Below are 9,862 nucleotides of genomic sequence, written 5' to 3' on the forward strand. Positions count from 1 at the left end.
ATACATACATACATACATACATACATACATACATAAAAATAATAGTATAGTATGCTTTCCTTCACTCTGCCTAGTTAAATAAAGGTTACATTTAAAAAATAATATTAAAGCGCAAACCAGATGGGATGGCGTATCGCTGCAGAATGCTGTGTTAGCCATGCTGGTTTAGTGTGCCTTGAATTCTAAATAAATTACAGACAGTGTCATCAGCAAAGCACCATCACACCTCCGTGCTTCACGGTGGGAACCACACATGCAGAGATCATCCATCCCTTCACCTACTCCGTCTCAAAAAGACATGGTGGTTGGAACCAAAAATCTCAAAATTGGACTCATCGGACCAAAGGACAGATTTCCACCAGTCTAATGTCCATTACTCGTGTTTCTTGGCCCAAGCAAGTCTCTTCTTATTGGTGTCCTTTAGTAGTGGTTTCTTTGCAGCAATTCGACCATTAAGGCCTGATTCACAGTCTCTGAACAGTTGATGTTGAGATGTGTCTGTTACTTGAACTCTTTATTTGGGCGGTAATCTGAGGTGCAGTTAACTCTAATGAACTTATCCTCTGAAGCAGAGGTAACTGTGGGTCTTCCCTTTCCTGTGGCGGTCCTCATGAGAGCCAGTTACATCATAGTGCTTTGCGGTTTTTGCAACTTCACTTGAAACTTTAAAAGTTCTTGAAATGTTCCGCATTGACTAACCTTCATGTCTTAAAGTAATGATGGACTGTCGTTTCTCTTTGCTTATTTGAGCTGATCTTGCCATAATATGGACTTTGCCCTTGGTAAATGACCATATTCTGTATACCAACCCTACCTTGTCACAACACAACTGATTGGCTCAAACTTATTAAGACGGAAAGAAATTTCACAAATTAAGTTTTAACAAGGCACACCTGTTAATTGAAATGCATTCCAGGTGACTACCTCATGAAGCTGGTTGAGAGAATGCCAAGAGTGTGCAAAGCTGTCATCAAGGCAAAGGGTGACAACTTTGAAGTATCTCAATTTGTTTAACACTATTTTGGTTACTACATGATTCCATATGAGTTATGTCATAGTTGTGATGTCTTCACTACTATTCTACAATGTAGAAAATAGTAAAAATAATGAAAAACCCCTGAATGAGTAGGTGTAGCTTTTGACTGGTACTGTGTATGTATGTGTGTGTGTGTGTGTGTGTGTGTGTGTGTATATATATATATATATATATATGACAGCTACAAAACGTCACAAGGATCCTTTTAAAAAATATCTTTAAAGTATCTACAAGTACACAATATGCTATCCTTGTTTTGCAGGCTTTACCCACACACAAAAAACAACTATTTGACTTGACATCTATTTGTCACTCAGTGAGTTTTTAAACTTGAGGCAGTAACTGCTTAGGCTGCTTGTTACTGCGCATTCGGAAAGCATTCAGACCCGTTGACTTTTTCCACATTTTGTTATGTTACAGCCTTATTCTAAAATGGATTAAATAGAAAAAATGTCCTCATCAATCTACACCCCATAATGACAAAGTGAAAACAGGTTTAGACATTTTTTCAAATGTATTAAAAATTAAAAACAGATTCCTTATTCACATAAGTATTCAGACCCTTTGCTATGAGACTCAAAATTGAGCTCAGGTGCATCCTGTTTCCATTGATCATCCTTGAGATGTTTCTACAACTTGACTGGAGTCCACCTGTGGTAAATTCATTTGATTGGACATGATTTGGAAAGGCCCACACCTGTCTATATAAGGTCCCACAGTTGGCAGTGCATGTCAGAGCAAAAATCAAGCCATGAGGTCAAAGGAATTGTCTGTGGAGCTTCGATACAGGATTGTGTCGGCACAGATCTGGGGAAAGTTTCTGCAGCATTGAATGTCCAAAAGAAGACAGTGGCCTCCATCATTCTTAAATGGAAGAAGTTAGGAACCACCAAGACTCTTCCTAGAGCTGGCTGCCTGGCCAAACTGAGCAATCGGGGGAGAAGGGAGCTGACCAAGAACCCGATGGTCACACTGAGACAGATCTCCAAAGTTCCTCTGTGAAGATGGGAGAACCTTCCAGAAGGACAACCATCTCTGCAGCACTCCCCCATTTAGGCCTTTATGATAAAGTGGCCAGATGGAAGCAACTCCTCAGTAAAAGGCACATGACAACCCACTTGGAGTTTGCCAAAAGCCACCTAAAGACTTTCAGACCATGAGAAACAAAATTCTCTGGTCTGATGAAACCAAGATTGAACTCTTTGGCCTGAATGCCAAGCATCACATCTGGAGGAAACCTGGCACCATCCCTACGTTGAAGCATGGTGGTGGCAGCATCACGCTGTGAGGATGTTTTTCAGTGGCAGGAACTGGAAGACTAGTCAGAATCGAGGGAAAGATGAACGGAGTAAAGTACAGAGAGAGCCTTGATGAAAACCGGCTCCAGAGCGCTCAGGACCTCAGACTGGGGCGAAGGTTTACCTTCCAACAAGACATCGACCCTAAGCACACAGCCAAGAGTGGCTTTGGGACAAGTCTCTGAATGTCCTTGAGTGGCCCAGCCAGAGCCCGGACTTGAACCCGGTCGACCATCTCTGGAGAGACCTGAAAATAGCTGTGCAGCGATGTTGCCCATCCAACCTGACCGAGCTTGAGGATCTGCGGAGAATAATGGGAGAAACTCCCCAAACACAGGTGGGCCAAGCTTGTAGCATCATACCCAAGAAAACTTGAGGCTGTAATCGCTGCTAAAGGTGCTACATAACACTTATGTAAATGTGATGTTTCAAACCTGTTTTTGCTTTGTCATTATGGGGTATTGTGTGTAGGTTGATGAGGGGAAAAAAAGGATTTAATCAATTTCATAATAAGGCTGTAACGTAACAATGTGGAAAAAGGCAAGGGGTCTGAATACTTTCCGAATGCACTGTATATATTTTCAGGTAAGTCTCATCTATTGAAAAGGTTGGGCTTATCTGAAAACATGTCTAGGGAGGAATATCAAAACTATTCTGAACAAAAGTAAAAACACAAAGTGTTGGTTTCATGAGCTGAAATAAAAGATCCCAGAAATGTTCCATTCACACAAAAAGCTTATTTCTCTCTAATTTTGTGCACAAGTTTGTTTGCATCCCTGTTAGTGAGCATTTCTCCTTTGCCAAGATAATCGATCCACCTGACAGATGTGGCATATCAAGATGCCGATTAAACAGAATGATCATTACACCTTGTGCTGGAGACAAAAGGCCGTACGTCCAACCGGCGTCAACCACAGACAACGTGTAACCACGCCAGCCCAGGACCTCCATATCCGACTTCTTCATCAGCCACCTGGACAGCTGATGAAACTGAGTATTTCTGTCTGTAATAAAGCCCTTTTGTGAGGGGAAAACTCATTCTAATTGGCTGGGTATGGCTCCCTAGTGGGTGTGCCTGGCAATCAAGTTGGGTGGGCTTATGCCCTCCCGGCCTACCTATGGCAGCGCCCCTGCCCAGTCATGTGATATCCATAGATTACGGCCTAATGAATTTATTTAAATTGACTGATTTCCTTATATCAACTGTAACTCAGTAAAATCACTGAAATTGTTGCATTTATATTTTTTGTTCAGAATAGATGCAATACCAAAGTTGATAAAAGTGGTGAAAGAACAAAGTAGCTGCTTAGAAACTACTACTGTCCACTTTTTGAGGAAATAGTGTTTATATCCACGCTATCTCATGGTAGAGTGAAAATACTAAATATAACTACATGATTAGAGATGGGTGATGTTCCTAGTTTTCTTATTGTCATGTCCCATACTATTTATTTAACATTCTCTGAATCCAATGCAAGCAATGCAAACAGTTCTGAGAGAAATAAGATGTATAGAAAAATAAACATGCAATGTCCTTCCTTCAGTAAGTTTATCTATCCCTGGGCTGCTCAACCCTGCTCATCATGAGGGATTCAGTTCATAAGGGTTTGTAGCAAATTCAGTAGGCTTTTCTGTATGTAATTAATGCATGCTTTTTCAGTCATTCTAAATGGAAACAACCGCAATCAAAGTATCCTTTTCCCCAGAGGTTAATAGCGCTGAAACACGTTGATGAAACCAGTATTTGAAGTGGATGGACAAAGAGAATAGTCATGTACACTAGTAACCCCTCAGGGGTGGAAGACTTGAGGGTTAACTTGTTAAATCTTATGGCCACTAGGGGGAGGTATGTCATTTGTTTTGAGTCGAGCTCATTGCTTAAGTCCCATTTTGATTGGTGATCTAAAATGGATCTCATTCCAATAAAATTAAGTGATTAAATTAAATGAAGAACCATTGGCTTTAGTCTCCATGAGGGAAACGTAGTGGAGAGATTTAAGCAGAGCAGTGTGTTGGTTTGTGTGATTTGATTAAGTGAAAAAGATAGTTCTCGGGCGAGTTTAACAAAAACAAAGATAATCCTTAGCATTAAGATGACTGCTCGTCCATTGCATAGTGCATACCAATGGAATGATCTTATTGGTATGTGTAGACGATCTTTAGGTTTTTGTCGAAACCCTGGACAGCAAATACATTGGGGAACTCCACTCTACGGATAATTGATTGAGTAAGCAAATAGCCACAAAAGGTCTTCACAGACAAATGGAGGTCCAGGTTCACCTCTATTTCTTCAACAGAATGATGTGTAGTGCTACATCTCATCTTATGTCACAGTAAAGGTGTATCAGTCTGACATACTAGTCTCTAAATTCTTTCACCATACCTCTCCCACAGACGGATTTCCCTCCATTACAAAGCTTAGCTATAGCCACTGCGCTTTTATCATTCATGTTCTTATCTTTTATGAATTTAGCATCTTTCAACATCACAATACGGCCATTGAAGGTAAAGCCTCTGTTCTCACAAGTGAGGCTACATTCAAGATCTCCGTCCCAACCTAACTCTCTTAAAAGCCTGTACCGAAGGATACTGTAGGCCTATGTGTGAATCGTTGGGAATTCAAAGTGTTCAATATAATCCCATCCTGACATCAGTGAGTGTAGACTCTTACTAACCCTGTATCTTCAGTTGGTGCATTTTTAATGCGTCGATCATGATTACTGTGGCCCTGTTATCCAAATACCATGGTCCGGAGAATCACTCACAAGTGTCCGGATATGATCTGTTCATTGACATAGTCTTAGAGACCCTTTTTACTGTGGAGTCTAGCCCACTTTAGTGAATGCTCCCATAAGCTACTCCGCCTAAAATAACATGTATTGATAGTTGCCTTTCTGTAACTTGTGTAGGACAACAAACTACCTGTCAAATATAATCCCGAACAGTACAGATGTCAGCTCTTTTTTAGAACTAAGCTGATGAGCTTGATGTTAAGAAGCCAAGAAAGGTCTCATGGAGTAAGGGGGTCCTTCGTTATCCACAGAGAAATTAGACACAAGTTAGCTTTCTTGCGTCGTCAAGTGGTTGGTGTTAGCCAGTGACACATTGACTGCTGTATGTTCCACATTGCCTGAGTCAGAGTGGTTAGTGCATATTATGGGATGCCAATTTGACCTCATTATAAGAGTGTTGTCATGGGCAACCGTGTGTGTGTGGGGGGGGGCAGAAGAGAGGAATTATGGGATAGAAACCTGACCTCTCATTCTCATTCTTTTTTCTCTCAGAGGACTTACGGTTTGCCTAAACAAAGATACGTCAACAACAGATTTGAAAATAGATAAGGCATATATCGCTCTTGAATTAACTTCTGCATCCAAAGGACAGTACCTGTTTACATTGGTGATATATATTTATACAATGTACATAAAAACATACATGCAGACATTTAGACATACACGGTTAACAATAGCATGTACATTGCATCTATGGGGAAATGATAATTGTATGTGAACAACTTAAAGGCTCATGCGTTGGTTTGTATGTCGAAGTACAGTCAAGCGTCCCAGTCCCTCTATCTCTGACATAACCGGTTACCATGTATACTGTGACGGTGAGGCAGCCAACTGTGATATTATGGGATGTTCTTTGTTTGTCATGACTTGTCCTGGTATGGGAGGGGGGGGGGGGGGGAGAAATACATGTTGACGTGTGTGTTAGGCCTCTAGAGTGGACCCGGGAGCAGAGAGAAAGCAACCTTTCTCTGGATGTAAGGACTTAGACAGATCTGCATGGCATTCTCATGATAGAGTACATTACACCATTTATCCATTCAGCCTGTTTTGCCATTGGCCATCTCCCTTAGGTGACTCTCAAGACAGTCAGGTTTATTTAAACAGCACCCAGATAGCACAAACAATCTAAGGAAACCACACAGATTGTGACATGCCAACACTTGAAAATGGGGCCCGATGTAGCCTATATCCGCGAATGGTGTGCACAAACATTTAAACCATACTGTGGTTTTATAAAGGCTGCCTGAGAAAGAGAAAGAGAAAAAAAAAGAAAAAGCGAGAGAAGAACCCTTGTGCATGATGAAGTCCGTTACAGACGTCATAAAGTGTATTTTGAGCTCTGGGGCTCCTGTGTGCCCCCAGTTTCATTTTTTTAAAGACGCACTGTACTCTGTAAGGAGTGCTTATGAGACAGTAGTGAGACAGAGCTGGGGAGGGCGAATTAGCACTCCGATTATTATGGAGTGGCAGCGGTGTGGGGGAGGGAGAGATGGTGGGCAGCAGCTCTGCATATTATGGGATGCAGGGTGTTGTTATGTGGGGGAGGGGTGGGGTGGAAATTAAGGGGGGTTGAGAGGGAGGGAGGGAGGGGTGAGGTGAAAGGGAGGAGGGAGGGAAGGGGGGATTAGGGAGGGAGGGGGTGGCTGGTGGAATATTATGGTCTGGCCTAGGCCTGTTTTTGAGTGCTGTACCGTGGCCTCCCTCCCTCCTCCCTGCCTGAGAATGCGCCTGTGTTACCAAGGGAGCCCTGCGTACGGATCGAGATCAAGGCTCTACGACATGTTGAGTATTATGGGATGTTTATCCTCAGGTGTGAATTGAATAAAAAAGGAGACAGACCTGAGAGACTCTGTCTGGGAAACTCAGTCTAGGCTTGTGGGAAGAAATCTGCCAAAATATGTTTTCTGTTCATACCTTATCACTATTCTTCAAATAGACCTTGATGAAGGGTTGGAGATCTTTGCACTATGAAACCAGAATGTATATACTCATACATTGGCCCCATTGATAAGAACAAAGTCTCCTTTTCAACAAGCCAATGAAATGCTGCGTACAACAGCAAGGTGAAACCTTGACACTGAATTCCAGAAGTAATATTGACCAAAAAAGAGACATCATCTGGTTTTCTTGGACCACAGGCGAAATAGAATCAACTCTATTCTATTCCTTGGCTATCTGTCTCAGCTTATTGTCTTGTCTCCTGCAGTCTCCCATAGATTCATTCAGATTAATTACATGCATTCTATTTTTGAAGACACCTACTGCTCAGGATGGTGGTAATGAATGATCATAATGGCTATGCAAATAGGTAGGCTATACCTATTTTTGTCCATGACAGAAATATGGCACATTGTACTCTTTTCACAATGCAGTATGTGCATTGTCTGGTTATCAAGTCAATACCTATATACAAGTCAATACCTATATACACACCATCACGTGTGTCTACCTGTCCGACTCTCCGCCAAGTAGTTGCTTTCTTATCTGTCTGTCGGTGAGCTTTCTGCTTATATCAGTGGGTGTGCATGATCATGTCCATATGCACTCCTTTGCCTAGTAACAGTGAAACATTAAAGGATGTCTGGAATTGAGAGGGTGTGGGGGTGTGGAGGGAGGGAGGACTGGTGTGGGTGGGGGGGGTGAAGGAGTATTATGGTCTGCATTTTGGCTTACATGGTAATCTGACCCCGCCTGTAACCCCCACCCCCCTCGCGTGTGTTCATCTCCATAGCGACAACCAGGACAAGAAGGAATATTATGGTCTGTACTTTCTTTTTACTCAGAAATTACATTATGGGATGTTTAGTGGTGCGTCCGCCGGTGTGGGGGAGGGGCGGGCTGCGTGCGGATATCCATGACAACCACCACATATCCTTCTGATTGGTGATTATGGGATGTTACACAACCCCCCTTCCCCCTCCAAATGCACACATGAACACTGTGTCCACAGTGAAGAAGAGGTAGGGGGGAGGGGAGGAAATAGCGAGAAGAGAGAGAGAATTTAGGAGTGTGCATGTGCTTCATTTCCGCTGTTCTTTGTGCCGGCACTCTACCTCACCTTGAGAGAGAGAGAGAAAAACCAGGAAGAGGCTAGTGTGTGAGTGGGACAAAGGGAGGGACAAAGGGAGGAGACGAGAGAGAGAGAGAGAGGGGGGAGAGAGAGGAGAGAGAGAGAAACCAGGAAGAGGCTAGTGTGAGTGGGACAAAGGGAGGAGACGAGAGAGAGAGAGAGAACAAAATCCAGAGCAATTAAATTCTACAACCACCTAAAAAGAAGTGATTCTCAAACCTTCCCTAACAAAGCCCTCACCTACAGGGAGATGAACCTGGAGAAGAGTCCCCTCTGTCAGCTGGTACGGGGACTCTACTCACAAACAGACCCTACAGAGCCGCAGGACAGCAACCAAATTATGACAAAACAAAAAGATAATTACTTGACACATCAACAAATAAACAGAGCAAACTGTAATGCTATTTGGCCTTAATCAGAGAGTACACAGCAGCACTGTGACTGACCCCAAATTAAGAAAATTCTTGACTATGTACAGACTCAGTGAGCATAGCCTTGCTATTGAGAGAGGCCGCCATCGGCAGACCTGGCTGTCAAGAGAAGACAGGCTATGTGCCAACTGCCCACAAAATTAGGTGGAAACCGAGCTGCACCTCCTAACCTTCTGCCAACTGTATGACCATATCAGAGACACACATTTCCCTCAGATTACACAGAAAGAAATCCAATCTTGATAAACTCCCATATCTATTAGGTGAAATACCACAGTGTGCCACCACATTTGCCACAGTACAACACAAATGATCCCTAACTGGTAGATACATTGTGCCTTTTTTGCCAGTACTGAAAAAGGCTGATTGCATCACTCATGAGATAATTGCGTAAGCCTACATTTAATATCCACATTGTACATTATCAATGCTTTGGCTTAGCTTCATATGCAGTACTTTTGCACTCTAATATCCAGTCAGGATATAGCATAACGGAATCATGTTAGGATTCCAACCATTTTCTCACCATTGAGTGCAATACAGTATTGGCCTATCATAAGGTCTCCTTTGCAGACCTTGGGTCTCAGCTGTTGGTTACGCTGTATAAGCTAAATCTGACTAGTCACTAGGATAATACAGAGGCCTAAATGAGACGTGGCTTTGAATAAGGCCTCATTAGTTTGTGTCTATGATGCATGGTGACTTTTGAACCTATAACCATGGTCTCTCTGAGTTAATGGCACTTCTGTTTTGTCTTTGTGTCTGCTTTGACTGGAAACAACATGTTTTATTTGAGTCATGGTCGTTTGGTTGTGTGTAGACATATCATGGAGGGTTGAGCAAATCATTGGAATCAATCAATGGTTTTCAAATGGGCCTGCCCAAGTTCACAGTACAGTGTTTACCTGAATGTGTGCCCTGCGGTGAACCTCCAAAAGGAATATATGGTTTATAAGTGTTCATAAGGCTTCTATATATATAATATGCGTGTGCAATGTTTTGTGTCAGTCCATGATGCAATATACTCTTAGGCTGTACAGTACAGTGTCTCAACATACATGTAGATTGTGAGACTGAAGTTAAATGCAGTCATGTGGTGCACAGTTGCCATGTGACGTATTTTTTTCATCCCTCTCTCTCTTTTTGGAGTTATGCTTATTGTGGGATGTCAGTGACTGTGCTCATTATTATTATGGGATGTTGGTTAGGGTGTGGGGGGGTGAGTGTTTCCATAG

This window comes from Salmo trutta, chromosome 36 (genome assembly GCF_901001165.1).
Source record: "Salmo trutta chromosome 36, fSalTru1.1, whole genome shotgun sequence".
NCBI classification, from domain to species: Eukaryota; Metazoa; Chordata; class Actinopteri; order Salmoniformes; family Salmonidae; genus Salmo; species Salmo trutta.